The following is a 25,860-nucleotide window of genomic DNA, read 5'->3' on the forward strand; positions in this document are numbered from 1 at the left end:
TGTGAGGCCTGAATACTCAACATCTAACAGCACGTAGCCAACCTGAATTTCTTCTTTATTCTTCTTCTTCTTTTTTTTTAAACACAATATACCAACTGGAGTTGTACAGAAAAGAGATTATATTTTTTTGGCTTACGAACAGCAGGTCAGAAATTTTAAAGAAAATCTCGAGAGCCCGTAATTTTGAAAATGTACACAGATGAATTTGCAAATATTCCACGGCCCGCACAGCTCTATTTCGAAGACTAGCTTCGGAAATGTATTCCAGGAGCCTTCCCATTTTGCATGACACCGTGTCAGTTCATGCACAATGTATTAATGCTTAATTGAAGATAATGTAACTGCAGATCAAAGGCATAATTAACGGGCTTGCAGAAACTCTTATGTAGATCAGGATTTTGACTAATAGAAGTCTGGACAAAACTAGTTTATGAAAGGAGCTTGAGACCAGCTGAGCCTTCATCTGTCTGCTCAGCGGATGGTGACAACAGCTGGAGCTTCCCCCAGGACCCCTGGGTGGGTAAGGACCACTGTCACCTCCACCATTCACCACTACTTCCTTTGAAACCAGTGCTTTCCTGGTTTGATTCCTCTTGGCCCCTGGAGCTACTGGGCTTCAGAGCTCTTGAATATCTTCTTTTCTACAATGAGGGGTTCGTTTGCATTGCTGGGAGGGTACCTCTTTAACCTACATAGGAAGCATGTGAGCTGGGTGCAGGTTTTAGACCAGCAATTGGCAAACCTAGGCCAGTGGGCCAAATCCTGTCGCTCGTTTTTGTGGGACCCACAGACCATTTGTACTTTTTAAATGGTTGGGAGAACATCAAAAGGAGATCATTTCATGAGACGTGGGAATTGTATAAAATTTAGGTGTCAGTGTCCACAAATAAAGACTTAGCAGAACAGAGCCCTACTCATGCATTTTGCTGATGTGGCTTTTCTGGGTAGATTTGTGCAGTCGTATGTCCCTCAAAAACCTTTAAATATTACCCTCTGGCCTTTTACAGAGAACGTTTGTGGACTCCTGGTGCAGAAGTTTGGGTTTGATCTTCAGGATATCTTTGGGAGGAGAAACTTAGGCATTTTAGCAACATGCTTGTTTGATTAAGGAAGGTAGATGAAAAACAAGAAAACAGTCTTTTCCACTAATGTTGGAACAAAGCCAGGCAGGGCCTGGAGGGAATCTGATAGAGAACAAAGTTATTGGGTACCAAGACCACAGCATTCTCATGAGAAGATGATCAATCTTTTTTTTATTATCATCATCATCATCATCATCAGCTACATCTGAGTCTTATTTTGATCTTTCTTAATGTAATTATCAGCATCGAGAGCTCAGATTCATGTGGTATTAAAATTTATTGGCAATGATTTAGCGATTCTGACAGCGAGGCTCCTGTGTAGTAAATGCAAGAATAATCTAGAAGTTTGACTCAGTCACTTATTTTCCATATCCACTGTCCATTCATATTCACGTTTATTATTTACCTCTTGTGTACCAGACCTTACTTAGTACTGGAATTCAGAACTGAATATTCCTTAGTCCTTATGTGGAGCTGAAACCGCACAGAGAGAATTCTAATATCGTGTGATAAATGCACACATAGATGCAAACACAGGGGACTCTGGGAATGTAAAGGAACAGAGCACTTGAAATGTGACCTGTACAAGTGAAGAGCTCAATTTTTTTAAATTGCATTTACTTTTAATTAATTTAAATAGGCATATATGGGAGTGGCTACCACTTTGGGCAGTGCAAATAGAAAATATTTCCATCATCATAGAAAATATATCTGGGGGGAGGGTGTAACTCAAGTGGTAGAGTGCATGCTTAGTATGCATGAGGTCCTGGGTTCAATTCCAAGTGCCTCCTCTAACAATAAATAAATAAACTTAATTACCCACCCCTCACAAAAAAAAAAAAAAAAGAAAAAAATCAATTGGACGGTGCTATTCTAGAATATTAGGCTTTGAAAACATTTTGGTAAATGTATCCTCCTGATGAAAGATCAAAAGGCAGCCCCTTTTAATGTGGCTTCTTCATACATGTCCACAGTGTATCTGCGTAACTCCTTGCCACATGGTCTATCTTCTGTATCCTTCATTTACTGAATCGCTATCAGGCAGGACAATATCGCAGTAATTTCTGGGAACATCTGATGTCTCTCCCTGGGGGCTTAAATTTTCCTTCCCAATAAGAAAAAACTCCAAAGTCCTGGAAGTTTCATTGAAGGAAACCAAGCCAAACTCCCTCCCCCGCAGTGAACCACAGGACCCTTTGAAAAACTGATGATTATTTTTATTTGTGTAGACTTAAGATGGAAATAAAAACTTCAAAAGAGAATTTGAAAAATACCCTTCTCACCAAAAAAGCTTAAATCATTTCCTCTGAAAGTTTCCTTCTATCGAAGGTTTACTTTGGTCCCACAGACCAGCCTCCTCCTTTCCTCAGACTGAGGGGGCGGAACGTGACCGTCAGTTTCCACTGATCTGTTCTTAGCGTCCCACGAGGGTCCCTGCTCTTGCCCTTTCTCTCAGGGGCAGAGACTGGCACACCCTGCTTTCCTCTTGGCTTTCCTGTGAACCAATCCTTGAACTTCGTTCTTTTCTTCCAGCACCTGTTCGTAATTGTGCTTCTCACACCTGCCTCCCAGGCGTGAGGTTTGTGGGTCTGTGTTTTACCAGCAGTGATATGATTAATAATGTTATTTCCATTTAAATTAATAAAGGTAATAATAATAGAATCATGTTCATTGGTTGCATATGTTGATTGGTGAGGGAAAACTTGGAGTGGCCCTTAATCTTTAGCTTGAGGCATCGATAAGAAAATAAAACTTATTTTTTATGACTCTGGAGTCAGATACCCCCAGATTCAAAAATCATTTACCAGCTACATGACCTTGTCCAAGTTGGCTCCAGACTTCTTCTCAAAAGTAGAAATATCTACCCATCAGATTATTTTGGAGGATTAAGTTTAAAATACATATATGCAAAAAAAAAAAAAAAAAGACACATAGTGTTTAAAATGTCACTTACTCTTGTAGCCACTGCTCTAATTATCCGTATTATGATAGTGGTTGTGGGTTATCACTTGTGAGATCCTGGGCTGGCCTGCACAAAACGAATTGGAATCATATGTAATATAGAGGTTTTTCAATGGCACAGATGGGAGAAATCTGCAGTTCAGAGCGAGTTGCATTTAGGATGGTCAGAGTGGTATTATCATCTCTGGATCTTTCACACACACCAGATGGTTCTCCAGCCAAAGCAAACTGGGCTGAGTTGATGTTCACACCCGTAGGTCCTCTGTACCGGGACCTCGTTCTCTTGTGATGGTACAGTAACTGCACCTGCTGAGAGGAGATGTGAGCATGCGTGATGGCTGCCCTCCGCCACCCCCCAACCCCCCACCCCGACCCCTTCCTACTGCCCCTCCCCACGCCAAAGAGGAAGTTGTACAGTTATCTTCTCCTTGAGTTTATAGTGACCTGAGTGTAAGGAGAACCGGGGTAGGTACCTGAATTTCCTCATAATTTTTACTTTTCTCAATTCTTGATGTTGATGTGTTAGGAAGAGAAGTGTGGATTTTAAAGCTGCCCTGTGATGAGGCCTTCTAGACAGAGTTAACGTGCTCCTCCGGGGACCAAGTAATTTGTCACTCATCATTGCCCCGTGACTTTTCCCCCAAGGGTGGTTCTCCCACACCTGCAGGAGACTTGTTCTTTCACTTCTGTTTTGCCGCATTAATTGTCTGCATTTATTTTCAAAAGGGGCAAATTTTTCTCACAGCCATCAGGACCACTTGGATTCCAATAGGGCAGCGGTGTTTTGTTCAAAAGCGTGAAAATTGTCCCAAGAAAATGTGAAAGAAGCTGAGGCAACAGAAATTGCTGGAAATAGGAATTTTGATATGTATGTTATAGTGGGAGAAGAATGAGGAAAGTAAGAAACTGATTCTCTGTTAGAGACTGCAGACTGATGGTCCAGGGGCTGGAGGCTGTTTCATTTGACCACAGTGTTGAAGCACTTGGTGGAGTTAGTTGCAAAGGTAAAAAATCTAAAATATTCCCCTTAAAATTCCATATTCCAGTTTATCCTAAAAAATAGTCAGAAGCTGAAACAGCGTTCCTGTAGAGCAGCAGCTGTCTGGAACTCAGGAATGCTGCCTCTTTCTGCCTCGCTGTGGACTTCAGACCACCTGCTGCAGCCCTTTCTCTCACCTGCCTGCCTGCTGTAGGTCCCTTTTCCAAGGGGCCAAAAACTTCCCTAACAGACCCACCTTAGGGTCAGGAGCTCTTCCTCCTTCTGCACCAGGCAGAACTCGAGCTCAGGGATTTTGGAATTTCTTTGCCCCTGTGCATCCTGACTGTAGATTTGATGTCTTCTTGAGCCGGCTTCCCATATGAAAAGTGGAACGCAGCTTTCTGAACTAGGGCTCTGCAGTGGTGGTTCCCATATGGCAAGGATGGAGCAGGGGGTATGTACTCCTACAGGAGGAAAGTATGTATCAGACCTGATGATAGATGTTTTCCCTTCCAAGGTTTGGATAATCTACTAGTTAACCTCAAAACATGGTGCCTGAAAACAACATTGTTAACTTTGATTATTTCACACATTTTCTTTGGGCCAGAAACATGGGAGGGGCTAGGCTGGGTGATTCTGGCTCATAGTCTCTCATGAGATTACAGTTAAAATGTGAGGCTGGGGCTGGACTGGAGCTGCAGCAAAAATGGCTCACTCAGGTGGCAGGAGGCCTCACTTCCTCAGGATGAGGACCTCTCTATAGCATGACTTGAAAGTCTCATAACCTGGCAGCTGGCTTCTCCCAGAGTGATCAAGCCTTTTGTTGACCTAACTTTGGAAATACCATTACTTTTGCCATAGTTATCAGTCACACAGCCCAGCCCTGACCCAGTGATGGAAAAGACTCCACAAAGCTTATATATCAGATGGTGAGAATCTTTGGGGCTGACCCTCTGTAGAGTCATTGTTGCATGAGTGAGCCAGTGTAACAGCTTACAGTGTGTTACATCCCTTAGCTGGGTTGGACGGAAATAAAGGTCAGAGGCCACCATGTGGCCTGAGCACTGGTGCACTGTTGGTTCAAAGCCCTTGGCTAAAGTGCTGCTCACCTCACTGTAAGATTCCCCTGTGACTAGTAAGAAAGATTGACTAAAGAAGACATGAGTGGCACTAAGATGTTCGAGATTAGATTTCTTTCTCACATTCTCTAGATTTCCTCCAGTCTTTCCCCCTTGAACACTGAGAGGCTGTATATTCTCAAAGCTGTGAGGCCTTGGAAGATAATCACAAAGTGATCTTAAGGCAAAATCAGTAGTTCGTTATTTCTATCCCATGGCGTCTATAGCATCTCAGAGGTTTGGCATTATTAGAAAGACTGTGTTAGTGCCCTGCCCAGCTCGGGAGTCAGGTAGTCAGATGGAAGGTTAAGAGGAACAAGTCCTTTCTGAGACTTGGAGAGACTGTTAGGAGAGTCCCTGTCCAACCTCTGACAGGTTACCCGGTGACTGCATTGGGTTAGACACTCAACCACGGGTTTTTGGTAAGGATCAGGGAAAGCACATAGGGTCCCTAAACTCATGGAGCTTACATTCTTTAAACCTGTAAATTAATAATGATGATGATGATGATAATAGTAGTAATAGTCACCAGATGTCAGATGACGATGAAAGCTATTAAAATAAAGCTGGTTAAGATGTAGACCGTGGTGCCGAGATTCTCATGTTAGACTGACTGGCCAGGCAAGGCCTCTTTGAGGAAGTGCTCTCTCAGTAGGGACCTCAGGTGACTGAGTGACTCTTGCAAGTGTCCAGGGGAAGAATATTTCAGATCAAGGGGGCAGCAGGTGGAAAAGCCATGCCCTCCTGACAGAAGCAAGCTTGGCTGGGCTTCCCCAGTTCACGGAGGCTCTGTCTGCTCCCAGCACCGGGGTTCTCAGTGCTGCACTCATTCTGGTGGACCATTTGCTCTGCTCTCTTGACCATAGTCTTGTCCTGACTTCACCTTCTTCTCTCAAGAAATCCTTTTGCCTGCTGAACACGACTCACATGGGAAGCACATTGTGCTGTGGTGAGTCTACATGTATTTCCCCTTCTTCTCCCCACCAAGATCTTTACAAAAATTAAGTATGCAAACAGGTATTTTTGTTTGTCTCACTTGAGTCGCTTTTGCATAATATAACAAGTCCATGATTTCACATGTACAGTAATTCATAGAAAGTGATAGTCATCTTGCTTCGACACCTTAGTTCTCAAAACTAGCTTGCTAAATATAGCGCCTTCTCAGCCCCATATAAGGTGGTATTAAAAAAAAAAAAAAAGAAAAAAGAAAGGTCAGAGTTCCCCCACCCACGAATTTGGTCATAAAAACAGCAAAGCAGGGTTTTTTCTGAATTTGAATCAGTAAATTTTTAATTTAAATAGTGTCCTGTTTTGACAAAGTGCTAAACCACAGAAGTCTCAGAAAGGCACTATTAAGCTTTTGTCAATACCTGCTGGCATCTCTCAACAGGAAGCTTGGGATGGCTTCTGTTGTCATTTTTGTGATACACCAACGAGGAATGCGTACCCTTATTTGTTGCATCCGGGAAATGGTCACAAGAGCTCCGGCGTGGCTCCAGCCTGTTGACATTAAGTTTAATGTGTTGCGTAACCCTTTGCCAGACAAAAACCTCTATTGTTTCTTTTGTTCAGCTAATCAACATTCGATTTGGGGCTTTGCTAAGTGCGCTTCTAGAGCGAGGAGGCACCACAGAGCGTCGCACCAGCTTGCCCTCCTAACCCGCCCCGACGACAGCGAGCGGAGCCTGGCCACCTTTCCTGCCTTGGTCCTATGATCTCATCCCTGATACAGCCCAGCTCTGCCAGGCTTGCATGGCTCCTGGGTGGCTCGGGAGAAGAAATCCGAGGGAGGAGCAGGGCTCTTTGTTGCCATTCATTCCTGCCGCCTCCCTTCCCTCTCTGCATGTGGCATGTTGAAGAGTTAAGTTGCATTTTACTGTAAAGGTGACTGCTTTTTTCTTATGGGGCCTTCAGGGTAAACAGCCGTTAGCTTCCATCTGTGAACACACATGTAGCTTATGTTTGGGGAGGGTGCGCGGTGCTTCCGAAGTCATTATTTTCCCTGTCCTGTTTATGCTCCACGGTTGTGCGTGGATCGATTGCATGCCCGGGTGCCGGACCGAGAGCTAGCCTGTAATTCCAGCTGAAATGGGTTACAGTTGAAAGTAGGCCGGGGTGGAATCAAGTGATGGATCAAGCAAATAGCTTTTAATTTTACGTCAATTGGTTTTTGACTTTGCCCTGGGGCAGAAGTTTGCAGCCCAGGGTCACGTTAGATGTTGCTCATGATTTGGAAGAGAGGCCTCCTTGGAAAGCATCTGGTAAGAAGGAACTCAGCATTTCCATCCCTGCCTCTCAGTGACTGACAGGGAAACTGGAGATGGCTTCTCTGGCCTGGGATTGCAACCCTTATGTCTCAACCAGCTAGAGACGCTAGAAATCAGAAAAGGCAAAAACTATTCCAGATTCTCCAAGGATAAAATGAGCATGACATTTATTAAACGTGTCCCCCCCAACACTTTTTTCTAAATAAATTGCATAATAATGACATTGGTAAATGACGTTGTCACATAAAAAGAAATTAGAAGATTCCCTTTTAGGCAGGGCTTACAAGTCCCTTCAAGATGGTTTTAACTAACAGTCCTCCATGGGTAAGCCACAGCTGCTGGGGACAATCAGAGAGGGTGGAGACGTCTTTTTGCCCCTTGCCCAAGGACAAATGATGGGAGTGGCCACCTGCCAACAGGAGATCCAGTTTCAGGTTTCAGGCTACAAAGAATACAGTTATAAAAAATTTTCAATCGGATGTTTTTAGTTCAGATTTTATCATTGTTGGCCGTGTAGTCAAAAGAAGTAGCCCATCTTCAGAGGCACAGGGAACCGCGTCTGAATCCTGACCTGCCACTCTGACCTTGGGCAAGATCTTTAACCTTTTCATTTTTGTTTGAGTATCTGTGAAATGGCTATAAATGATACCCACCTCACAAGCTTAAGGTGAGGACCAAATGAAAGCTGGAACATCAAACATCCAGCCTGAGACACCCAGCTTGTGACATACTTAACAGAAGATGCTAATAATGTTCTCAGAACTTGATGGACTTGTTTATGATGACTTTAAGACACCAGGTTATTATTAATATTATTAGCAAAAACCTTAAGCCATAAGACCTCACTTGTCTTAGGCTAGAATTTCATAGAATGTCTTAGGAGAATAAATGAAATTTTGAATGCTGAGTAGTAATGAGGTTCAGAGTGGAAACACCAAATGGAAGAAAATGTAGCTCCAAGATGTTGATGAGCTGGACAGAAAGATCGCTGAATGAAATAAATAAACCTCTAATGGAGAACACCTATTTCATGCCCAAATCTATATATTCAAACAATGATTAAATTTTAAAAATCATTTTATAAAGGAGAAATCAAAGCCTTTAAAAATTTAATATTATTTAAGAGATTAATCTGTAAAAACCTCTTACGTTAAAATGGCCTGGTCTCAGTAACTAATGGGAAACAGTATAATTTACAGAGTGTACATTTTGAAATGAGTCACCATGAAGGCAGAATGTGTTTCCCTAGAATACAGTTCTCTCTCACTCTGCACTGGTAATTGATTCCAAGACCCCTTGGATACCAAAGTCCAAGGATGCTCAAGTCTCTCTTTTATTTATTTTTATTTTTTTTTAAGTGGGAGGTAATTAAGTTTATTTATTTGTGTTTAATGGAGGTACTGGGGATTGAACCCACAACTTCATGCATGTTAGGCAGACACTCTACCACTGAGCTATACTCTCCCCACCAACAAGGATGCTCATGTCTATTATATAAAATGGTGTTATTATTTGCACATAACCTACACATATCCTCCTGCATACTTTAAATCATGACTACTTATAATACCTAATACAATGTAAATGCTATGTAAATAGTTGTAAATACAATGTAAATGCTATGTAACTAGTTGTCTGTATGTGGCAAATTCAAGTTTTGCTTTTCTGGAACTTTCTGGAATTTTTTTTTTTCCTGAATGTTTTCAGTTGATGGTTGGTTGAATCCACAGATAAGGAACCACAGATAAGGAGGGCCAGCTGTATGTGGATTATATTAAAATAGTTGCTAACAGGTTTTGTAAATTGTTTATTGCCAGTATTTGTGAAAGTATGATTGTCATAGTTTGGTACATTGGACCTAGAAGAAAAGAGAAACTTTAATGTTGAATTCAGGGTAAAGGGAGAAACAGACTTGAGAGTGAAGAATCATTCTAAAGTGGAGGGTTTGTGGAAAAGGACAGTAAAAGAATTTTGAGTGAAAACCCATTGAACCACGAAGTCTTAATTATAACTTTCATCATGAGACTTTAAAGGGGATTTCTTTGTATTTTTTTTTTTAGATAGTAAAATGTCTTGAAGAAATTCCCAGGGCTTGTGAATGGAAGACACTTTATTGAATTTTAAAGTGATGTTGCAGGCCCACCCTGATAAGAAACTTGTAAATTTGGGTGATTGAAAGAAAAATGTACATATGGTGAATTGAAACCCAGTGATTGATGCGTGGCTGGGACAGTCTGAGTACACTTGGGGTTGACTCGGGGAATCCCTCCCAGAATGGCATCACATGAACCAAGATTTGGCCCTGCCATCATGTGCTTTATAATTTGGTGTTTCCCTCTTGCTCTGCTTTTCAAAGTTGATTGGCTATATTAATATAACTACTTCTTAATGTGGAAAGAGGTATCTGTATTAGTCAGATGCAAATGTCAAAACCTGACTAGCTGGTAATGGGGGGGAAAGTCTGTTGGCTCACAGAACTTGAAAGTTCAAAGGTTAGCCTGGCCTCAGACACACCTGGGACTGGGCACTCAAATAATGTCATCAGAACTTGGTCTAGCTCCATCTTTTTGTTCTGCTTTCTTTTTGTGTTGGCTTCATTCTTTGTCAGGTTCTCCCTTTGCTGAGGCAAGATGGCTTCTGAGAGCCCCAGACGGACAGGTTCACAGGTTCTGTAGCAACTGCTGCAGAAAATAAATATCTCTTGCCCAGTCATTCCAACAAGAGTCTCTGAAGTGACTGAATGACTTGAGTCATCTGTGCCTGAACCAATCACTGTGGACACGGGGCTGGAAATATGCTGATTGGCTAGGACTGAGCCATGTGCCCACCTCCAGGTTTCCCTGGATAGATTGACTACATTAAAAAACCACATAGATGCAGAACAAATAAGAGTAAATTGATATAGCTCCGTTTTCATTTTAGAAGATGGATGAGTGATTCTGTATAGAAATTTTACCCCCACGTCACCTTAAAGAGGGAGAGACACACCATATTGTTTGTTTCACCCTGTCAGCAAGTTTAGAGGAAAAATCACTTCCCTAAGAGATGGGCAACTTGACATTCAGTCGCAACCCTGTGAGTAAGTGCTTGTAAAGCTTTGGAGAACAGTGTAAATTAATTACCTGGGAATCAGTTTCCTCATCAAAAACCAAAGACCTAGAATATTCCTGCAAGTCCCTTTGTACTGGGGAGAAAAAAGTCTGTATTTCAAACTTTGAATTCATCATGGTAGTGGTTTTCATATTATACCCATTTCATAGACTGGTATGTTCAGTAGTATCAGCATTGTCTGGTAACATTTTCTCCAATGATGGAAACCGTCTACATCTTTGCTTTCCAATATGGTAGCTTCTAGCCATATTGGCTCTTGGGCACTTCCTTTGTGGCTAGTGTGACTGAGGAGCTGAATTGCTAATTTTATTTGATTGTAATTAATTTAAACAAATAGCCACGTGTGACTAGTATCTGCACTTGTTGGACAGCTCAGTTCTCGATTAATTGCCAGGTAAAATTATGTGGATTTTAGATGAGTGACCGTGGGAGATGACTTACATCTTGACTTTCTATGCCTTTGGTGAGTAATAATTAAGTTTATTTTTCATTCATAATTTGTAGTTAAAATAAAAAGTGCTGGTCGTTCCAACAAATACGGAAAGACTATTGTCCCTCAACCAAAAAAGAGTATTAAGTGTTGGAGGTTGATTATTTTAGTTTTTGTGGTTCCTCATGTATCTGCACTGCCAGGTGGTGTGAAGCAATGGAAAGAATGCTTAATTAGCAATCAGAAGATTGGGGTTCTGGTGTCGGTTCTGCCAGGAACTACTTAGATGTGTGACCTTTGGCTAGTCATTTTTCCTTCCTGGCCTAGAGTTTTCTCATCTGGAAAATGAGGGGGTGGGATGAAGGTGATCTCTAAATCTATTCCAGATCAAAGTTTCTGTGGTTCTTTTTCTTCGTTCTCATGGCCAGGATGGTGGCTGAGAGTTTCTCTTTCTGCAGTTGCTGAGTGTATGTATGGGTAATTGAACGAACTAGGGAGATACCTTGGACCATTGGATCCAAAAGAATCCTGAGGAAAGTCAAAGTCTGCTTCAGCATTGTTCAGTATTCTCATCCAAGGTACATCTTGAAGAAAATGAGTAGCGGGTAGCATTAAGTCAGTTTAGTCTGAAATGGCCTTGTTTTGCTACTTCCAGAGTTGAAAGTGGAGGTAAAGGCTTCAGAGGGAGGGTATTTGTAAGATGGGCTAAAGTGAAGGATATTGAGTGAAGGACAAAGAGGAAGAATGTTTAGCCAAAGTGAGCTCGGGCAATGAGTTCATCGAGTGAGACCATAACTTAACACCGCTTGGTAATCCCAAAGAAGGAAATTCATAGATACTAAGACATTCTTTGGTACCCAGGGAAATTAGGGTTAAGGGAAGGTGTTTGGAGTGACTTCATCTGTAGAAGGCTGGATTTTGAAGGAGGAGATGAATCACAAATGAAGAGAAAGAGGAAGGAAAGAACGCGGGCCAGATTTGCAAGAGCAGGTAGGAGGCTTTTGAAGTGTTCCAAAGGACAGTGTGGTAGGATGTGTCAAATCGGTGCAGAGGAAGAGAGGCATCAGCTGGGGCTGAATAGAAACACGGTGTTTATTTGGTGATTTAATTTTGATGTTCAGTAATGACATAGGTTAATGGTGGTGTTATCGTGTGATAAAGCAGCAGAGTTAAAACATGGACGGATGTGCTCATGGTGGTGACTTCCCATTGTAAATAAAAGCTCCTGTCCCCTGTCTCCATAGGATCGTTCAGACATGGCTGCATCTTGTAGCTTTATTTTTATTTTTTAACTGGCTGTCTTTATGTATGGAAACAGTCATCTCCAGAGATTCATTTTCATTTCAAAAAACTTCTAAAGGTGTTAATTGCATTTTTAAAAACTCTTATGTAATTATTTAAAATTATTCTACCAGCGCCATAAATCAGAACTTTCCCCATTATATCGCCAGCAAACATTTATGACCTGTTTAGACAGTTTTGATTTATAGGTTTAGGAAACAAGACTATGGAAACCATAGCCAGGTTTTAATTTGGAAATTTCTTTAGCCAGGTCTGTTTCTGCAGAAAGGAGAAAAGGAAAGCTGGTGGGAGGGGTGGATTGGGAGGGTGGCCTACCCACACCCTTGAGACGCAAGAGAACAGAGCACAAGACCCTGTCTGGGGGATCCTGCTCTGACATGAGCATTTAGAGTGTCTCTCACAGGTGGTTTAATCTTTCCAGGCCTTATTTTTCAATACTGGTTCTGTGTAACAGGGTGCCTGATTCTGAGTGAGTTCTTTAACTTTCTAGGTCTCAATTTCCCCATCTCTTAAGTATAGATTAATAATAGGCTCTCTTCAGTGGATTGTGGCATCAACTAAGTAAGTTTGCCCACTTAAGCAAGGAAAAGCATTTGTCCTGTGAAGCATTTGCCACGATCCAGGCAACACGTTAGATGCCAAGTGAAGGTGGCAGAAGGAGGCCACGCTGACGCCCTGCCTGACCACTCCTGGTGCCTTCAGTCTGGAGCAGGCTGACCCCACGGATGCATGTGAATGGTCCCTGGCGTGAAACTGCTCTGGGTAACTGTCAGATGACAGTGATGGCACTCCACTCCAGATGTTGTGAAACACGAGGATGCACACATTTAGAAAACATTGCAATACATCTGAGATGATGCGATTCTAGGAATTTAGAGATGACAAAAACTGTGTGTGTAGAGGAAGGGTAGGGACAAGTTAATAGGAGATGAAGAATCATAGTTTGTTTTTTTTTAAGTCTCAACAGGCTGAAATTCTGGATCAAAGTGAAAAAGATCTTTCATGGGAATGAATGCACAGCCCATACCCCTGCCCAAGTGCAGAGTCAAGAGCTCAGTGGTTCATGGGACGGTTAGTTAGGGGATGGTTGTAAAACCACTAGGAGTCAATTGTGCCCTGGTTGGGGGGGTGGGGGAAACCAAGGACCCTGGGCTACATTAATAGAATGATGAAGAATGGAGCATCTGTCTCTCGTGGGGGACAGGTGACACTTGGCCTGCCGTGTTTAGTTGAAGGATGTGGGGGCAAGCTGGAGCAGAAGGCCTTTGGGCATCACTTGTCCAATGCTGGTTAGATCTCTGAAACAAAACCAGAACCTGTTTGGTGCTTTAAGGGGAGGGACCAAAGCAAGATAGTTTGAAGCTCTGGTAGGAATGGGCAGAGTCAATCTGGTGCAGGGTTAAATAGTCATCCTTTGACATTAACTTGGTCTCTGAGTGTGCAACTCCAAGAATCCAGGTGACCACAGATAAGTAAGATCATGCCAGCTCTAGGTCTTCTGCTTTTGAAGAAAAGGGTTGGGTTGCTATATTTTCTGAGTGTTCCATGGGCCCAATAAAGTATGGGCTGTGGCCTTTCTCTAGGTTTTTTTCTGCATTGGGTACGAGCCTCTGGTGTAGAGCAAAATGAAGTAGAGATGCCTCGAGCAATGAAAAGCCTTTTTCAGGGTGTCTGGTGTTGGCAGCAGCTCAGGAAATTGCTTTTCCCGCCCTTCCAGTCTTATCTCCATGCAGGCTTCTTTTCATTTGACAAAATTAGCAAGACAAAAAGAAGATAGATGATTTTTTTTTTAAGTCTGGATAGCTATCTACCTTCAGTAGGTACAGTTGTGTTGGACTCAGTGACTTGAGTTTATTCACAGCTAGGAAATGTCAAGTGATTTATGTAAACCTTGAATCATAGTTTCTATTCCTTTTTTTTTTTTTTAAGAAACTTTCAACGAATCTGATCATTGATGGCTGTATACAGATTGATTTTTTTTGCACATGAGGTCACTCCATCACAAAACTGGCATCGACAAGATTTTAGCCCCTAATTTGATGACACGGAGAGGCCCTCTTGTTGTCAGATGTGCACGTTATGTAGAGAGATGCTGTTATCTAACACGTAGCCAAGTTCCTTCTTCCTCAGCCTTATGCTATGGACCGCAAGTTGAGAAAGAAGAAAGAGTGTGGAATTTGTCTCTTGGAGTGTTTAGAAAAAATATGCACGTGAAACATAAATGGAATGAAAGAAGCAAAGAACAAGTGAATGAAGGAGAAAGGAAGAGAAAACATTAATTTATTTGGTTTATTCATTTGTTTAAAAATTCATTAAGGGGCTGTTCTGCATGGGGCACTTTGGCCTTGGATGAGCTAATTACCATTTGATAGGATGCTGTAATGCCCCCTATTGATGGTAAATGCTGTCGGAAGTCAGGGAAGTTGGTACCACCCCATGGTTAGTGCCATGGATCAGAAGATGGCTGAGTTAATGGAGTGGCCTCTTTCATTCTCTTACATGGATGCCTGTTTGTTTTTCCGTCAAGGAGGATGCTTTGCCTAATGAAGTAGTTTTGGTTTAGACTTGGCTCCTTTCTCCTCTTCTGTAATATTCCGTCTCACAGAACTCGGCAGGCCTTGAGCTGTCCTTCCTGCCCGCCCCCCATTTAGCTGAAAAGGAACAAGCAAATAAGAACCAGAGCCGCCTTCTCCCCAGCACAGCGAGGGAGCCTTCCCAAAAGCGCACCAAGACTCGGCCTCGTGGTTGAGTGACGGTAGCCTGGCTGCCCAGAGGGAGTGATGGGTGCAGGAGCAGTGGAGGTCCCGACCCTGCTGGTCTTGGTCTGTTTCCTCTCCTCAGGGATCAGCATATAAGTCCTCAATGCTTTGTAGGTTTGCCCCTGTCTTAGATGTGGATTCTCTTCATGCTTTTGTTCTACCTAATTGTATAATAAGATGTCCACGTCTGATTTGGCATTATTTAAACCCTTTGGTGACCGAGGTACTCCATCCTTGAGTCTAGGCTCCTTAACATGATGTTAGTGGTTTCCATCCCCTGGTGATTTGTCAGACTCACCCTCCCAAAACCTGCAGAGTCAAAAAATCGGAAAGATTGGAATCACAGTGTTAAGAGCATGCCAGGATTAAAACAACAAACATCTGACTCTGCATAGTTCGGGGAAAGTGTGTGTGTGTGTGTTTGACCCGGCTTAGGTCAAGGCCGGGAGAAAGTTCGTTCAGTACTGGACACAATGTAGATGAAAGACAGAGGCCATGTCCCCTAACAGGACGAATGAGGAGAGGAAGAGATGAATGCATTTTTGAGATGAGAAATACAGGCGAAATTGGGAAAAAGAAGAAAAACCCTTCGATCTCAAAGGAAGGGAGCTACAGCATAAATTGTAATTGCCCCAGCCTAGTGAGGTACCTCACAGCGCCCTGGTGTTATGGTTCACGCTGTCTCCAGTGTGAATGTACATGCTCCTCCCAGGAGCTGAAATATCCTCCCCAACCCTGCCCGCCCAACTACCTGGGACAGACCATTATCCTTCAATACGCAGCCTAATCCTTGTCTTATTTTAGAAGCCCCCTTAACCCCTAGGGTCGGGGAAGAAGCCCCTCTTCTCTGCCCTCTACATGTATGTGTACGTCTTTTTTGTTTTTTTGGTAATTCAGCAAATAGTCAAATGATGGCTGATGCCGTGCCCTGTGCCCTGGGAGCACTGAGAGTTTTCTTTACCTTGGGTGGTGTGGACATTGGCAATTTTGAAAGGAAGCTAAAAGTCAGCTTGTTAGGTCAACAAGCCACGATCTGTTTAGGGGCAAACTCTGGAGCCGTGGTGGCTGGGGTTCCACCAAAGGGCATCCCTTCCCAGAGACAGTGGTAGCAACGCATCATGGAAACATAGGCTGATGGTCCCAGTCATGAGATCTCACGTTGGCCAACTTACATGTTCTCAGCATGCAGGGCAAACGCCTCCTTTGATTATCCCAGGGGGTCCTTGGGAACTTACTTAGTAAACCACCAAACTCCTTCCCGCACCCAAGCGAGGAGCTGGCTGGTAGACCTGTCTCGCAGGGTAGGTAACCTCGAGGTAACAGTGCGGCTGCCTCATTCTCCTGTGTTTAAAAAACAAAACAAGCAAATATCTTCTTCCATTGAGATCAAGTGGATGAAAGAGCTACTGCTTAGATAAATTTTGGAGTTAGGATCAGTACTAACTACATCACAGAAAAATAAGAAGTCTGCAAGATTTAAAAAAAAAAAACAACTTTTTGCCTTCAGGTATTTCATTATAGCAAAAGGAAAAGGTTGCAGGCAAAGCGGTGTGTAGTAACAGTAATAATGGTATTAGGAAACATTGAAGTGCTCTCAGGATGCCAGGCACTGACCCATATTACCTCGCTTAATCCTTGCAACAACCCTTTGGGAGCAGTACTAGAATTAGTTCTCTCTATGTATGTAGAAACTGAGGCACATAGAGATTAAGCATTTACCAAAAGTTCAGTCGAGACGGGATGCAGCCCTGGAACCCTCAGCCGTCTCTCTCTCTCTCAAGCTCCCGTCCCAAAGTGTCTGGGTGCCTCTTAGGATCGGGGACAAAATAAGCCCCATCACAGTGATGTTCCATCTTTTCATCTAAGATACTGTTGTTGCTGGGAGAGCTTGGGTACCATCAAGGCCAGAACTGCTGGACTGCTGTCTGGTGCCCAGTGATGTCTTGGAAGAAGAAAAGTCTGTCTGCCTGTTTGTGGGTGTCTGTCTCTTCTCAGCAGTGGTGATGAGGGTGTGAGAAGCTCCTTAATTAAGGGGAAGAACCTCAAGAGAGTGTATGAGCCCTCGCCCCACTGCCACTCCTCCTAGCCTGGTTGTGGCTGTGGACAGATGAAGGGACAATTTCACATTCGTGTGGTCGGCCAGCCTTGTCATTGTGGATTTAAGAAAGAAGCAAAGGGGCTCTCGGAATTTTACCTTTGTATTCTTTCAGGTTCCATTCATGCTGACCCATCAGTGACCCTTGGTCACATTTGTTTTCCAAGGGAATGAAACTGGACCCGCCTCTCTGTCCTTGCAGACCTAGTTCTAGCTGCTAGCCTGGTTTCCAGCTTAGCAGAGGGTACAAAAGGCTTGTTTTGGAGTCACTCAAGTCCCTCTTCTCACCTCGCTAGCTGTGAGATACTGGAGAAGTAATTTCAACTCCCACAGCCTCAGTTTCTTTACTTAAGTGGGCACAATAATGCCTCATTCATAGGGTTGTTTTGAGGATTAAGAGTTGCTATGGAAGGGGCCAAACCCATCATGAGCTCCCAGTAAATATTTGCTATTTGCTATATTTCTCAGCCTTCCTATTACTAGGCACCAGCCTTTTCCCTCATTTTTCCCTTCCTTTGTCAAATCCTGTTTTGAGGATCCAGGACATACCTCCCAGTTTGCAGCTGGCATTTTTTTGTAACACGTTCTCGATCACAACTGGCTTTGGTCTTTGTTTTCTTAGCGTTATCTCCAAGTCACTAGAGCTCTGTAACCAGGAAGTGAGAGACTCCCTAATGCAGGACTGAGCTCTTGAGGGGACAGTCACACCGCACCAGCCAAGTGACCTCAGAGGAGTCCCCCAATACCTGCTAACATCAGAGAGTTTGCTGGGCTAGGCACTCATGACCAGGTCCTCACCAAGCATCATATGAAAGATTCACACCAATGCTCTTGAATTAGGGAAACTGAGTTTAAAAATGGACACCCCCCCAAAAAATAATCAAGGAAACTTCTATCTACTGTAAGGCAGATAATTGCTCCCACTTTTACAGTTGAGGAATACAAACAAAATGAACTTTTGTGACTCACCTAGTGTGCTGGTGCGTAGCGAAGATTGGATTTAAACCTACATCTCTCATACTCCAAACTCCAGGTAACTTTGTCCACGTGCAGTGGATATAACAGGATTCCTGTTTGGTAGGTTATCATGAGAACAACGAGATCGTGTACGGTGGGGCTTTGCAACTTGAGAAGGCCAGCCAGAGACGAGTGTATGGCTAAAAATTGCTGCTGTTACACTGTACGTGCCCAGCCAGGAAGAAGTCAGGAGTAGCGGAAGGTAGAGGGAAGAAAGTCAGAGGGCAGAACCAGCTGGTTGTGCAGTGGGATGGTGAATGGATTAGAAAGGGTGTCAGAAAACAGTTCACTGCAGAGCTCCCTCATTTCAAAGGTCTGGCCTGTTGGGTTGTGACATTACATAGATGTGACCTGACCCATCTCAAAAATCGGACATCACTGAATTTAATTAAGATCAATTAGACATTCCTCCTATTGTTCAAACACACAATACCTTATTTGTCTGAAAAGAACGAAGTTCTATATGACCTGAAAGCTTCCTGCTTCATCTCTTGCTTTTCCTCCAGAGGGATGAGAAGCCATTTAAAACAATAAATAATGGGCCTGTAGGCTGGACTGTATGCTTTTCTTGTATATATTTTCTTAAGACAAGAGTTATTAGAGCTCAGGAGTCTAGGGTCTCTGTGATACTATACTTTCTTCCAAATTTCCTTTTTAATCCAACTCAAACCTTACCTGTGGCTTAAACCTGAGGTGGAAATGCCACTCCCCCCATCAGTAATTAATTACTTCATGTATAAAGCTTGCCTCTCTCCTTCCGGATATGAAATAGACAAAAGCAGGTGAATGGCTTGCAAGGGTGGACCAGAAACTCAGAAAATCATTTGGATGGGAGGATGCTTGGTGGAAAGAGAGATCTTTTATTGTTAAAGAAGACAGGGAAAGAAGAACATAAATATGCTTGGAAGTCAGGTTGTTTTAGCATCCTCATCTGAGGCCCCAACTCAACTCACCAAGTCTTAGAGCATGTGGTGTGATGTATTCAATGGAGAAGGTGTTTATGTTTCTCAGGGTTTATGCCCTAGAGAGGGTCAGAATAAAAGCTTTTGAGTTGTTTTCCAAATACAATTTTCCCCCTCCCTTTGCACTCTGATTTACTGTTGATATGGTAGTGTCCAAGATTTCCAATGCTCTAAAATCCTATTTATATTTTTTAAACTATATTCCTGCTAGTTTTCTATATGACATTAATTGTAAACTTAAAAAAAAAACCTCAAGATTAGTCCTCTGCTAGTGTCAAATGTGTACCTTATACATAATTAGTAGTTAGTAGTGACAATTGTTATTATTATTGTTATTATTAAAGGAAACAGAGAGAGTATATTACCCATCTATTTCCTTGAGTGAAGTGTGTAAGCTTAGCGAGGTGAGGTGACATGCCTGCAATCACACTATTAATTCATGACAAAGTCATTCATAGAACCCTGCGTCCTGTCTGATACTCCTGTATCATCTCAGGGTTAAACAGACCACTTGAGGCCACTTTGGGCTAAGAAAAAATCTTCCTAACTCCATATGACCTGTTGGGTGAGTCCCAGTTTGGGACTGTTTGGAAAGCATGTGAGCCTTTAGAGAGTGGGAAGTGGCCAAGGAGTGTGCACCTTGAGGTGCTGCTTCAGATTCTGTTCCTGACTCCATACACATCTCCTCTCTTCCCAGCCTTCCTCTTCCATCTCCTGTCCCCCACTGAGAACTGGCCTTATCAGTTTTTTCTAGGAAGGAAGAAAAATTTTTGGATTTTTATATAGTCTCTCTTTAAGGTAGGAGAGAGAGAGAGAGAGAGAGAGAGAGAGAGGGAGAGAGAGAGAGGGAGAGAGAGAGAGAGAGTGTGTGTGTGTGTGTGTGTGTGTGTGTGTGTGTGTGTGTGTGTGTGTGATCGGTAACTATTAAGGAAAGAAAAGCCATAGAAAGCTATAGGGCCCCAGAAAAGGTTTTCTGTGTAGTGGTTTCTATGCCTCAGAGTGTGGAAGGCAATTATCTTCGGAGGGGATTCCACAGCCCTGCGCGGGCTTCCCCGGTGTAAGATTTATTGTCGGCTGGACTGGGTGTTCTTTATAAGAGCATTTACTCGGCATCTAAAGCGCTGTCAAGAGTGCTGCTTCCTGAATGCTTCTGAGGCTGCAACTGCTAAGCTTCATTTTCCCGTCTTGGAGATATATTTTTGAATTGGTATGCAGGGATTTGTAAGGCCTCGTGTTTCCCATTGACAGTGACAGGAGTTGCCCCGTTAAACCCTTGAGCGCTGCTGCGGAAATTCACCCGCTGATGCCCGGAGCCCTCCTCCCGGCCCGTGGCCCGCATGCGCAGGCACCTGTCATAGGGAAGCAGGCCTGGGAGCCCGTCCCACTGTTTGGTGGAAGTCACACCAGTTCATCAGTCGCAAAGTTAACTGTTGTCTGACTTAAACAAAGGGTAGACCAAAGCACTTCTTTTGCCTTCTTTTCTCTCCCACCTGCCTTTTACGTCGATCTTGTGAATGCCAGAGGAAAACTTGAGCCTAGAGTCAGCTAAATATACTGTATCATGAAACCTTAGGGACAACTGAAATGGGAACGGTGGCCCTTTACTGCTCAGAAGGTGTTTTATTGAAAATGTACCGACATACCTCTCCCTGGAGAGAGAGCAAAAGAGAAGGCCAGATGCCCAACAGGAACACAGGTTGTTCTCGGTGAGCTAAAATATAGAGCTTGGCACTCCTGTGCTGTGAGCGAGCCGGCAAGGGACTAGACGGATGTGCGTTTTTACATTAAAAGCGCCATATTTCACCAGCAGCCCCCCTCCCCCCATTTTTTTTTCAGTGTCTTAATTTATATATTCCAGTTAATAGTTCATCACATGGCCTTTCTCTCTCCAGCTTTTAAAAGTTGCTTTTTGAAAAAGTTGAGGTAGCTGGAATGTCTTAGTCCCGGCAGGCTTGCCAGCAGAGGGCAGGCGTAAAGAAGGTTTTAACATGAGGGTGTGTCAACCTAGGGTCACAGGAGGGTGGCGTGGCACAGGAGGGAGACTGCTGAGCATTGTTCGAGGGCAGGACGGAACACGCTCCCTCTGCCTCCTCGCAGGTCTGCTGCGCATCACAGGGTTCCGGAAAAGCTGACTTTACTGCCTAAAGATGGCCAGTGCCTTTCTCTGAGACTCAGCGACTTCTACATAATTAAGCGTTTGAAGAAATATTCACATGTAATCTCGTCCCCCAAGAGCCATCTTTTCTTTTCCCCTTCAGTAACCTAGTTCTGGTTATTTTATGCCTAACATGGAGAGTTTGCATGTAGGTGTGTCATAAATGCTGTCACTCTTGGAAGTGGAAATAAGGACTCCTGCTTGATGTGGTTGTGATTCTTTTTTTCCTGATACCCAAAGGATCAAGCTCTTTGGGAAATGCTCTCCTGACCTCAAACATGTACCTTTTTTGGAGAGCTTTATGCACTTCAGTGTAATCTGTTCTAACCTTATGGTCAAAACCACTCCAACCTTCTACATTATATTAAAACATGAGATTATAGTTTTATCATAAATGAGAGAGAGTAATTTGTTACTGTCAGTCGGATGCAGAGTTAGGAAGGCATGTTGCCCTTTATCTTTTTCAGGCGTTAATTTTGTTTACCGGTGACAATTTATGAATGTCTTTACATTTAGAGCAAGGGATTTTTTTTTTTTAGAGTGGGTGGTAAATGTTTTCTGTAGCTTATGTTCCCATCATATTCATATATCACCTGAGTGTTGACATGTCACAGTGTGTGTACATAAAATCTACCGGAAACAATTGCATTATAAAATGTTGCATCCAGTGAAGATGCTAATGACAATTAGGAAGATGTCACGAAGAGAAATTTTAACTCCCGTGCAAGAGTGAGAACTCACCGCCTTTTCCCTTGGCCAAGCGGGCCCCGAAGAAAAACAACATAATTACTTTCTTTGTCCACATAGATGTACCAGTGACATAAACAGTATCAATATGGAGCTAACTAGCTTAGCTCCCTGTAGATGGATGATGTATTAATTTATATTTCTAAGTAAAAGCACCACTTAAATCAAGAATGAACGGCAGTCCCTTGGAGACAAATGCCCAGATCTCAGCAATTGGGCATGGCTGTTGCAATTTAGTATCTCTAATTGGCTGCCAGTTGGCGGTCTTTGGAGACACCAGAAATACTAAGGCAGGGCTCCCTCTGGAGAGACTTGCTTCCCTGGTCAGGTCTTCAAGCCCAGGCCTGGAGCGAGGGGCTTAAATGTTGTATTCCTGTTGTTCTAGCATTTTCTCTCCAGCAACAGAGTCACTGGGTTGAATCTCGTTTAAGTTCTGTCATTTCAGAATACTTTCTGGGCACGCCACTAAATTAATTGGAAACAGGAAAGGGAATAAGTGTTAAAAAGCAAGGGTTGTTTGGAAGAAGATGGGGAATTGAATTGAAGTTTTGGCTTCCCATGACATTCTTTTTTTTTCTAACCCATCAAATTGTTCATCAGTTTTTACTTGACTCCCTCCAGCAGATCAACTTGATGGCAACACATGTGGCAATAGTTCCCTGTGAAAACGTGGTAGCAGTTAGCTGTTTGGGCAGGTCTCTCGCTCTCAGCGTTGCTAGAAATATGTGAGCCTGTGTCCAGTGATGTGTCCTTTCCCTGGTTATTTCCAAGCAGCTTCCGGCAACGCAGGGCCTCCGCGGGAGCTGCGGACCACGTGGACCGAGCACTGTGGCTGGGGTCTCCTCCCCTGCGGTGCCATCCATCACAGTGTGGGAATAACGTCCTGACAAGATGCTCCTTCTGAATCTCCTTTTTAATACATCTTACCTACATTCTCAGCTCTGAATGGGCAGTAAAACCTTTCACTTTCTTCTGCGTTCAAAGCTAAGGCTCAGCAGAACCAAATATAATCCATGATTTTAGTCCCAGGTGTGTTATTTGGTGGTTAGAGTTTGGTGTGGGATCATAGTAATCTGTTCTTAAGTACACAGCCAGCTGCACAATGGACTCATTTAGCAACTGACAGGTTTCTTAATATGTGGTGTTTGAACAAGGGCTGTATCTGTTGTGGGTGTTAGGATGTGGGCATCAAAAATATTTTTAAGTATGGTATTTAGCATTTCCTTCACTCTTCCTTAAACATTAGCCTTCCCACCCCCCACCCCACGAGGTCCTTTTATATTATCATGGCCTCTCTTTTTCTGTAACTCAGTATCTGTTTTCCCTTGTGGCCTGTGGTGCTGGGTGTGCTTAAATCTTAGGGGGAAAAAAAAAATCACTTTGCCTTTCTGAACTTCAGTTTCCTCTTCTATAAAATGGGGAAGGCAATCTCTGTTCAAGTTGTGACAACTCAGTGAAACCATGTGGCTGAGTAATCCATTCTAAAGCCCCCTACCCCAAATCCAAGTTCTTCTAAAGCTCCCCCAATCCAAATGTCAAAACACGGCTGCTTTTATTTTTTTTTTTTAATTTTTTTGCCTCTCTGACCCTGCCTTTCCCAAATGACCTGGCACTCAAAGAATGAATGGCATTAACTAAGTTTTCTAAGTCATTGCAACTTTTAACATTTTATATCATATTCCAGCCATGGAAAGTTCCAGTTCTCACTGAATCCCAGGCACAGGGCAGGTAGACAGGAACACATGGAAAGGGATCTTGAGAGCCCAGCATTCACCAAAATGGCCTGGGCATATAAAGCTTATCCAGGTTTACCTCTGATGGTACATTTCCTTACCTAGAAGTAGTCTGAGTCACCATGTCATGTTTGGAGAGAGGGCGGGAAGGGCTGACTCCAGGTGTCCTCTGCATTTGCTAAGCCACTTCTCTCTCCATGCTGCCACCTCCCCCCTTATCCAAACCATCAGTCCTCTAAACACCGCCTCCCCAAGGGGCCTTCCCAGACCTCTCCTGCTCCTCAGATCTCCCCCTTCCCTGTGGTCTCATGGTGCTTAGTGCCACCACCATGCAATTTACTACTTATGTAACCACTGCATTGCATCACTCTCTAATTATTTTGTGTAAGGCTCGTCTCCACAGCTGGGTCACAAGCCTCCTTAACGTTGTTGTTTGCTTGTTTGTTTGTTGTTTGTTTTGATGTTCCTGGAGACCATTAGCGTATAAACGCTGACCTGCAAAGGAGGTAGGGCGACTTGTAAAAGCATGCTTGAGCTTTATGGATGCCTCTTGAACAACATGTCTTTAAAAAAAAAAAAAAGAATTGCTTATTCAAAGGGCACCCTAATGTTGCTCACAGACATTAAGTCTCTAACGAATTTTAATACCTTTGAAAAAAAAATCGCATGTGGATTTTGAAATGAACATTTCTACTTTCTCACTGTGCCTTGGTTGGAGAGAACTTCCTATATTTTTATTTCCTGTCTTTGGGGCCCTTGCCAACCCCTACCGAAGGAGGGCCTTGTCTCTTTAAGAGTCAGAAGTCTACTGATTCATGGTACAGGCTGGCAGATTTAAAGGCCCCTCTCCCCAAAAAAGAACGCCCTTGGTTCTCAACTGAATATTCATAAGAGGGTGGGGTCACATTTTTGTGACCTGAAAAATCCCACTAATAAATTTGTTATCTGACACAAAAACGCTTCAGGATGAAGCGTGGTCTGTGCTGCACCCGTTTAACATCTGATCATAAGTGGACGGTCAACTGGCGCTTTTGTCTTTCTTGCTGCCAGATTGATGCTGGAATTGTCTGCTTCCCTGTTGACCTGATTGAAATCCAGGCATTTACTTGATTGGAAATATTATCAATATGCTTCTGGTTGGTAGTAACTTGCACTAACACCTCAAATGGAAAAAAAAATACTTCCAAGTAAAACTCCTGAAATTACTGGGTTAGAATCTGGCCTGTTTTGGTTTTTTGTTTGTTTATTTGTTTTGTTTTTAATAATTTAGGGAAAAACAGGTAATCACTGAGCTCACTACTACTCCCTTTTCGCGAATATTTTGAAGAAAATGATAAAAAAAAATGTTAGAGGTTTGTTTGTTTTTAAGTAGAGCCAAGAAAGTTCTTCTCGAAATTGAACGATGGTAAATTAGAAAGGTGATTTCTCAAGCTGCCGAAAATGACTGAATTAACCTGGCACTTAAATCGTGCCAGTTGGTTCAGCCAACAAAGTTCAGCATATTGGTGACTTTTTTTTTTTCCCACACTGTACTCGGCTTTAAATAGCATTAAAGAGTAATGACTATTTCTGATAGAGGTCATCTTAAAGTGCTCTTTGAGAGTAGCGTTTGTTGTTGCTGTTGTTGTATAAATAAGAAAAGAATTTAAAGAATTATTTCTTAGCCAGAGAGTGGCAGATGCTTTCTTCAGCAGCTGTCGTTCTAGAGGGGAAGTAGCTTGGTTCAGCGATGAGGCACGTTGGTCGTTATTTATTTCAACGTCCGTGGCGGCTTAGTTTCCCTCCGCGCGCACAAGCACACTTTGGCGAGTCCGACTCTTGGCAAGAAAAGATAAGGGGACAAAAGAGGCCGCGGCTTGGTCACACCGTGGCCGTGAAGTAAAAGTTCTCCCGCAAAGGCCGTTTTCGAGGAAAGCGCTTTTCTGCGCTGCCTTAAGAGCCCCGCATCCCCTTCCGCTTCCAAACAGTTGCTCGGAGCAGTCGGGGTGTGCGCCGCCGGGCGCGCTGGTTCCCCTGCTCTGCCGCTCGGCTTGCTCTTGAAAGGTTGGGACAACTCTTTGTCAGTTTCCAAGAGGAAACAAACACGCCACCCCACCAAAAACCCCGACCCGGCAAGCCCCGGGCCGGAGGGAGAGATGCGC

The 25,860-nt window shown here is 43.3% G+C and overlaps 1 protein-coding gene across 12 annotated transcripts in view; it reads left to right on the top strand.

The window, feature by feature from the left end:
• FOXP1 (forkhead box P1) overlaps positions 1–25,860 on the top strand; it is a 549,916-nt gene that overhangs the window by 418,071 nt on the left and 105,985 nt on the right. The window lies entirely within an intron of this gene.

The sequence above is a fragment of the Camelus bactrianus genome, chromosome 17, assembly GCF_048773025.1.
Source record: "Camelus bactrianus isolate YW-2024 breed Bactrian camel chromosome 17, ASM4877302v1, whole genome shotgun sequence".
NCBI lineage: Eukaryota > Metazoa > Chordata > Mammalia > Artiodactyla > Camelidae > Camelus > Camelus bactrianus.